Source organism: Cicer arietinum, chromosome 6 (genome assembly GCF_000331145.2).
Source record: "Cicer arietinum cultivar CDC Frontier isolate Library 1 chromosome 6, Cicar.CDCFrontier_v2.0, whole genome shotgun sequence".
Classification (NCBI taxonomy): Eukaryota; Viridiplantae; Streptophyta; class Magnoliopsida; order Fabales; family Fabaceae; genus Cicer; species Cicer arietinum.
Genome location: NC_021165.2, coordinates 58,326,813 through 58,336,634, shown reverse-complemented (window position 1 = coordinate 58,336,634; position 9,822 = coordinate 58,326,813).

Genomic DNA, 9,822 nt, shown 5'->3' with positions numbered 1-9,822 from the left:
TTTCACTCCAATTCTACCACCACTCTTTTTCTACTCTCTAACCTTAAAATCGAAAATGCATTTCTACATTAACCAATTGTTTTTTGCATGCTGTTTGGCCATCCTTGTTGTACCCATGATGTGTACCGGTTACCTCCCTTTAAACCGGGTTGTGTCGCTCAACCATCGTGTTGAGATGGAGACGCTGAGAGCTCATGACAGAGCTCGCAACTCAAAAATATTGCATGGCGCTATCAGTTTCCCCGTCCAAGGCAACTCCATGTTTGGGTAGAGCCAATGATCTCTCCCATAAACTCTTTTATTTATAACTTTAGTTTCTTCTTTTCCCACGTTATTCTCACATTCTTTTCTTTTTTTTCTTTCTCTTATGCTGTGATGTATAGTTAGATAGGGAAATGAATTTTATTTATTTATTTTTAGATGTTGATAATAATATTACATGTTCAATTTATTCAAAAAAATATGAATTTAATTGCATCGAAGTGTTGTTTTGGCTAGAATAGTTTCATTGAATTTAATTTCACTAAAATTAATTTCACTAAATTTAATACTTATGAATATTTTTGAATAATTATTACACATATTCCATAATAATACTTCATAATACTTCTGAATGAATATTACAACAAGAATGTCTTAAGACAAAAAAAAAATACGAATGTCTTTTGTTAATAAAATAAAAAAAGAAAATATTAATATCACATGATACAATAAAATTGTTAAAAATTACAATATTATAAATATTTAAAAGATATAAGTATAAATTTATTTAATAGTGACTTGTGGTTTTTTCTTCTAAACAAAGGTGACTAGCATAGGCGGCGAACCCTAACGGCTTGGCGGTGACTCCGGCGCATACTCACAGTTTCATTTCCACGTAGGTCACAAGTGATGCATTCTATATTAGTGTATATCTCTTTTAAACCCCTTTTAAAATATGTTTTATTTTTTTAATACACAATAAATTTTCTAATATGTAAAGATGTAAGCCATTACGCATAGTGTTTATTATTGTTACTCACAATCTTTCTTTATCTCTTTACTCATAGTGTTTATAATTATTGTCATCATTTTAATATTTTTTCTTAATTTAATTTGATATCTAAAAATTATCATCAATTCATCAATCTATTTTATAGTTAATTTGAAGTTTTAACATTAAACTTACTCATAGGATGAGTTGCAAAGTGAAAGGTGAGGGGTCAATTAGTGTGAGCACTGCATTATTTTCATTTTCATTGTTCTGAATACTTCTGAATATTACTGAATCATTGTGAATGAAATAATTTTCTTAATAATTCTTAATACTTATGAATATTTGTGAATGAATATTATATATTTCATAGTAATACTTCTTAATATTTATGCAAACTTTGAATGAATATTATATATTCCATAGTAATACTTTTGAATACTTATCAATACTTCTGAGTGAGTATTACATATTCCATAATAATATTTCAGAATACTTAAGAATGAATAATACATTACAAATTTTTCTGATATGTAAAGATGTAACCATTATACATAGTGTTGTTTATTATTGTTACTCAGCATCTTTCATTATCTCTTTACACATAGTGTTTATCATTATTGTCATCATTTTTATCTTTTATTCTTAATTTGATTCATATCTAAAAACTATCATCATTCAGTTTGTTGGTTAAATTGAAGTTTGAAGAGCAAACTTACACGAGCTGCAAGTGATATGATGAGCTGCAAAGGGATCAATTAGTGTAAGCACTACTGCATTATTTACATTTACATTGTTCATTTCTTTATTTTATCTTAATTCATTCACATGGAGTAGTATAAATTAGTGTGAGCACTGCATTATTTTGCATGTTGTTCGTCAATCTGTTTTATAGTTAATTTGAAGTTTGAACATCAAACTTACTGATAAGATGAGTTGCAAAATGAAACGTGAGGTATCAATTAGTGTGAGCACTGCATTGTTTATATTTTCATTGTTCTGAATACTTCTGAATATTTCTGAATACTTTTGAATATGAGGATTTTCTGAATACTTCTAAATACTTATGAATACTTATGAATGAATATTATATATTTCATAGTAATACTTATGAATATTTCTGCATACTTTGAATGAATATTATATATTTCATATTAATACTTTACTTTCTTCTATTCCCACGTTATTCTCACATTCTTTTTTTTTTTTTTTCTTTCTCTTATGCTATGTTGTATAGTTAGATAGGGAAATGAATTTTATTTATTTATTTTTAGATGTTGATAATAATATTACATATTCAATTTATTCAAAAAAATATGAATTTAATTGCATTGAAGTGTTGTTTGGTCCATAATAGTTTCATTGAATTTAATTTAATTTCACTAAATTTAATTTCGTTGAAGCTGGCCAGAATAGTTTCATTGAATTCAATTTCATTTCACTGAATTTAATTTCATTGAAGCTGGCCAGAATAGTATTGAGATTTCTGTGTCCGTTTAGTTTAGCTGACTTGCTCGGGATATCCTCGCATCATTCCCGCATTTAATTGATGGCTTTTTTTTTGTTCAGTATGTACAGAACAATAGTCAAGCTCGGATCTCCACCAAGGGAATATAATGTGCTGATTGATACATGAAGCGACCTTCTCTGGGTTAGTTGCAATCAATGTGATAAGTGCCCTCGATCTAATGGAGTTAGGGTAAGGAGTTTCAATTTTCATCATTTATTTTTTACTATGCATACTTAATTGTAGTACTACTTATGATGAGGTACTTGTTTTGTTGCCTTGGGAACCAATATTTTTATTTGAAACTTAATATTTGTTGCCTGTTGTGTTGTGTACTCTGCAATTTCAGTTCAATTTCTTTGACACGATAGATTCATCCACGGCTGCGATGATTTATTGCTCGGACCGTCTATGCCCTTTCGGGGTTCAAGGTGTAGGTGTTCGATGCCTTCCTCCTATTAAACAGTGTACATACACCTATGGGTATCAACATAATAGTATTACCTCAGGTGTTTATGTCATTGATGAAATGCATTTTGACATGATCATCGGGCGACCTTCTCCTTCAAGTGTGTGTTAACTCTTCAGCCACTGTCTCTTTTGGGTGAGAAACCGTTACGCTTATTTATTTTGGACAATTATAAATTTGTGTGTATGTTGGAACATATATAAATTATACTTGGATTGGCGGGTCAAGGGAGCTTATGCTAAAAGACTATAGGACTCCATTATAGATAATTTCGGAATGGGGAGTGTTGGGGGGAGTTAAATTGGTCATGCAACTTTTGTCAATAGGTTAATTTTTTAATAAATTGAAGAATTGGTAAATAGTGTTTATTATTATTGTCACCATTTTCATCTCTTTTTCTTAATTTGATTTCATATCTAAAAGCTATCATCCATTCATCAATCTGTTTTTTAGTTAATTTCAAGTTTGAAGAACAAATTTACTGGTATGATGAGCTGCAAAGTGAAAGGTGAGGGGTCAATTAGTGTGAGCACTGCATTATTTTCATTTTCATTGTTCTGAATACTTCTGAATATTATCGAATCCTTGTGAATGAAATGATTTTCTTAATAATTCTAAATACTTATAAATATTTATGAATGAATTTTATATATTTCATAGTAATACTTCTTAATATTTATGCATACTTTGAATGAATATTACATATTCCATAGTAATACTTTTGAATACTTATCAATACTTCTGAGTGAGTATTACATATTCCATAATAATATTTCAGAACACTTCTGAATGAATATTACATTACAAATTTTTCTGATATGTAAAGATGTAACCATTATACATAATGTTGTTTATTATTGTTACTCAGCATCTTTCATTATCTCTTTACACATAGTGTTTATCATTATTGTCATCATTTTTATCTTTTTTTCTTAATTTGATTCATATCTAAAAACTATCATCATTCTGTTTTTTAGTTAAATTGAAGTTTGAAGAGCAAACTTACACGAGCTGCAAGTGATATGATGAGCTGCAAAGGGATCAATTAGTGTAAGCACTACTCCATTATTTACATTTACTTTGTTCATTTCTTTATTTTATCTTAATTCATTCACATGGAGTAGTATAAATTAGTGTGAGCACTGCATTATTTTGCATATTGTTCTTCAATCTGTTTTATAGTTAATTTGAAGTTTGAACATCAAACTTACTGATAAGATGAGTTGCAAAATGAAACGTGAGGGATCAATTAGTGTGAGAACTGAATTATTTATATTTTCATTGTTCTGAATACTTTTGAATATTTCTGAATACTTTTGAATGAGAGGATTTTGTGAATACTTCTAAATACATATGAATGAATATTATATATTTCATAGTAATACTTCTGAATATTTCTGCATACTTTGAATGAATATTATATATTTCATAGTAATACTTCTGAATAAGTATTACATATTCCATAATAATACTTAAGAATACTTCTGAAGGAATTTTACATTTGAATGGCAACTCCATGTTTGGGTAGAACCAATGATCTCTCCCATAAACTCTTTGATTTAAAACTTTAGTTTCTTCTATTCTCACGTTATTCTCACATTCTTTTCTTTTTTTTCTTTCTCTTATGCTGTGTTGTATAGTTAGATAGGGAAATGAATTTTATTTATTTATTTTAAGATGTTGATAATAATATTACATATTCAATTTATTCAAAAAAAATATGAATTTAATTGCATTGAAGTGTTGTTTTGGCCAGAATAGTTTCATTGAATTTAATTTAATTTCACTAAATTTAATTTCATTGAAGCTGGCCAGAATAGTTTCATTAAATTTAATTTAATTTCACTGAATTTAATTTCATTGAAGCTGGCCAAAATAGTACTGAGATTTCTGTGTCCGTTTAGTTTAGTTGACTTGCTCGGGATATCCTCGCATCATTCCGGCATTTAATTGATGGCTTTTTTTTTTGTTCAGTATGTACACAACAATAGTCAAACTCGGATCTCCACCAAGGGAATATACTGTGTTGATTGATACATGAAGCGACCTTCTCTGGGTTAGTTGCAATCAATGTGATAATTGCCCTCGATCTAATGGAGTTGGGGTAAGGAGTTTCAATTTTCATCATTTCTTTTTTACTATGCATACTTAATTGTAGTACTACTTATGATGTGGTACTTGTTTTGTTGCCTTGGGAACCAATATTTTTATTTGACGCTTAATATTTGTTGTCTGTTGTGTTGTGTACTCTGCAGTTTAAGTTCAATTTCTTTGACACGATAGATTCATCCACGGCTGCGATGATTTATTGCTCGGACCATCTATGCCCTTTTGGGGTTCAAGGTGTAGGTGTTCGATGCCTTACTCCTGTTAAACAGTGCACATACACCTATAGGTATCAAGAAAATAGTATTACCTCGGGTGTTTATGTCACTGATGAAATGCATTTTGACATGATCATCGGGTAACCTTCTCCTTCAAGTGTTAACTCTTCAGCCAGTGTCTCTTTTGGGTGAGAAACCGTTATGCTAATTAATTTTGGACAATTATAAATTTGTGTGTATGTTGGAACATATATAAATTATACTTGGATTGGCTGGTCAAGGGAGCTTATGCTAAAAGACTATAGGACTTAATTATAGATAATTTCAGAATGGGGAGTGTTGGGGGGAGTTAAATTGGTCATGCAAGTTTTGTCAATAAGTTAATTTTTTAATAAATTGAAGAATTGGTAAATAGTGTTTATTATCATTGTCACCATTTTCATCTCTTTTTCTTAATTTGATTTCATATCTAAAAGCTATCATCCATTCATCAATCTGTTTTTTAGTTAATTTGAAGTTTGAAGAACAAATTTACTGATATGATGAGCTACAAAGTGAAAGGTGATGGGTCAATTAGTGTGAGCACTGCATTATTTTCATTTTCATTGTTCTGAATACTTCTGAATATTACTGAATCCTTGTGAATGAAATGATTTTCTTAATAATTCTAAATACTTATGAATATTTATGAATGAATATTATATATTTCATAGTAATAGTTCTTAATATTTATGCATACTTTGAATGAATATTATATATTCCATAGTAATACTTTTGAATACTTATCAATACTTCTGAGTGAGTATTACATATTGCATAATAATATTTCAGAACACTTCTGAATGAATATTACATTACAAATTTTTCTGATATGTAAAGATGTAACCATTATACATAGTGTTGTTTATTATTGTTACTCAGCATCTTTCATTATCTCTTTACACATAGTGTTTATCATTATTGTCATCATTTTCATCTTTTTTTTCTTAATTTGATTCATATCTAAAAACTATCATCATTCTGTTTTTTAGTTAAATTGAAGTTTGAAGAGCAAACTTACACGAGCTGCAAGTGATATGATGAGTTGCAAAGGGATCAATTAGTGTAAGCACTACTGCCTTATTTACATTTACATTTTTCACTTCTTTATTTTATCTTAATTCATTCACATGGAGTAGTATAAATTAGTGTGAGCACTGCATTATTTTGCATGTTGTTCGTCAATCTGTTTTATAGTTAATTTGATGTTTGAACATCAAACTTACTGATAAGATGAGTTGCAAAGTAAAACGCGAGGGATCAATTAATGTGAGAACTGCATTATTTATATTTTCATTGTTCTGAATACTTCTGAATATTTCTTAATACTTTTGAATGAGAGGATTTTCTGAATACCTCTAAATACTTATGAATACTTATGAATGAATCTTATATATTTCATAGTAATACTTCTGAATAATTCTGCATACTTTGAATGAATATTATATATTTCATAGTAATACTTCTGAATACATCTGAATAAGTATTACATATTCCATTATAATACTTAAGAATACTTCTGAAGGAATATTACATCTGAATGGCAACTCCATGTTTGGGTAGAGCCAATGATCTCTTCTATAAACTCTTTGATTTAAAACTTTAGTTTCTTCTATTCCCACGTTATTCTCACATTCTTTTCTTTTTTTTCTTTCTGTTATGTTGTGTTGTATAGTTAGATAGGGAAATGAATTTTATTTATTTATTTTTAGATGTTGATAATAATATTACATATTCAATTTATTCAAAAAAATATGAATTTAATTGCATTGAAGTGTTGTTTTGGCCATAATAGTTTCATTGAATTTAATTTAATTACACTAAATTTAATTTTATTGAAGCTGGTCAGAATAGTTTCATTGAATTTAATTTCATTTCACTGAATTTAATTTCATTGAAGCTGGCCAGAATAGTACTGAGATTTCTGTGTCTGTTTAGTTTAGCTGACTTGCTCGGGATATCCTCGCATCATTCCGGCATTTAATTGATGGCTTTTTTTTTTGTTCAATATGAACACAACAATAGTCAAGCTCGGATCTCCACCAAGGGAATATACTGTGCTGATTGATACATGAAGCGACCTTCTCTGGGTTAGTTGCAATCAATGTGATAATTGCCCTCGATCTAATGGAGTTAGGGTAAGGGGTTTCAATTTTCATCATTTTTTTTTTACTATGCATACTTAATTGTAGTACTACTTATGATGAGGTACTTGTTTTGTTGCCTTGAGAACCAATATTTTTATTTGAAGCTAAATATTTGTTGCCTGTTGTGTTATGTACTCTGCAGTTTAAGTTCAATTTCTTTGACACGATAGATTCATCCACGGCTGCGATGATTTATTGCTCGAACCGTCTATGCCCTTTCGGGGTTCAAGGTGTAGGTGTTCGATGCCTTCCTCCTGTTAAACAGTGCACATACACCTATGGGTATCAAAATAATAGTATTACCTCGGGTGTTTATGTCACTGATGAAATGCATTTTGACATGATCATCGGGCAACCTTCTCCTTCAAGTATTAACTCTTCAGCCACTGTCTCTTTTGGGTGAGAAACCTTTATGCTTATTTATTTTGGACAATTATAAATTTGTGTGTATGTTGGAACATATATAAATTATACTTGGATTGGCGGGTCAAGGGAGCTTATGCTAAAAGACTATAGGACTCAATTATAGATAATTTCAGAATGGGGAGTGTTGGGAGGAGTTAAATTGGTCATGCAAGTTTTGTCAATAGGTTAATTTTTTAATAAATTGAAGAATTGGTAAATAGTGTTTATTATTATTGTCACCATTTTCATCTCTTTTTCTTAATTTGATTTCATATCTAAAAGCTATCATCCATTCATCAATCTGTTTTTTAGTTAATTTCAAGTTTGAAGAACAAATTTACTGATATGATGAGATGCAGAGTGAACGGTGGGGGGTCAATTAGTGTGAGCACTGCATTATTTTCATTTTCATTGTTCTGAATACTTCTGAATATTACTGAATTCTTGTGAATGAAATGATTTTCTTAATAATTCTAAATACTTATGAATATTTATGAATGAATTTTATATATTTCATAGTAATACTTCTTAATATTTATGCATACTTTGAATGAATATTATATATTTCATAGTAATACTTTTGAATACTTATCAATACTTCTGAGTGAGTATTACATATTCCATAATAATATTTCAGAATACTTCTGAATGAATATTACATTACAAATTTTTCTGATATGTAAAGATGTAACCATTATACATAGTGTTGTTTATTATTGTTACTCAGCATCTTTCATTATCTCTTTACACATAGTGTTTATCATTATTGTCATCATTTTCATCTTTTTTTCTTAATTTGATTCATATCTAAAAACTATCATCATTCTGTTTTTTAGTTAAATTGAAGTTTGAAGAGCAAACTTACACGAGCTGCAAGTGATATAATGAGCTGCAAAAGGATCAATTAGTGTAAGCACTACTCCATTATTTACATTTACAATGTTCATTTCTTTATTTTATCTTAATTCATTCACATGGAGTAGTATAAATTAGTGTGAGCACTGCATTATTTTGCTTGTTCGTCAATCTGTTTTATTGTTAATTTGATGTTTGAACATCAAACTTACTGATAAGATGAGTTGCAAAGTAAAACGTGAGGGATCAATTAATGTGAGCACTGCATTATTTATATTTTCATTGTTCTGAATACTTCTGAATATTTCTTAATACTTTTGAATGAGAGGATTTTCTGAATACTTCTAAATACTTATGAATGAATATTATATATTTCATAGTAATACTTCTGAATATTTCGGCAAACTTTGAATGAATATTATATATTTCATAGTAATACTTCTGAATATTTCGGCAAACTTTGAATGAATATTATATATTTCATAGTAATACTTCTGAATATTTCGGCAAACTTTGAATGAATATTATATATTTCATAGTAATACTTCTGAATATTTCGGCAAACTTTGAATGAATATTATATATTTCATAGTAATACTTCTGAATATTTCTGCATACTTTGAATGAATATTAAATATTTCATAGTAATACTTCTGAATACATCTGAATAAGTATTACATATTCCATAATAATACTTAAGAATACTTCTGAAGGAATATTAAATCTAAATGACAACTCCATGTTTGGGTAGATCCAATGATCTCTCCCATAAATTCTTTGATTTAAAACTTTAGTTTCTTCTATTCCCACGTTATTCTCACATTCTTTTCTTTTTTTTCTTTCTCTTATGATGTGTTGTATAGTTAGATAGGGAAATGAATTTTATTTATTTATTTTTAGATGTTGATAATAATATTACATATTCAATTTATTCAAAAAAATATGAATTTAATTGCATTGAAGTGTTGTTTGGTCCATAATAGTTTCATTGAATTTAATTTAATTTCACTAAATTTAATTTCGTTGAAGCTGGCCAGAATAGTTTCATTGAATTCAATTTCATTTCACTGAATTTAATTTCATTGAAGCTGGCCAGAATAGTA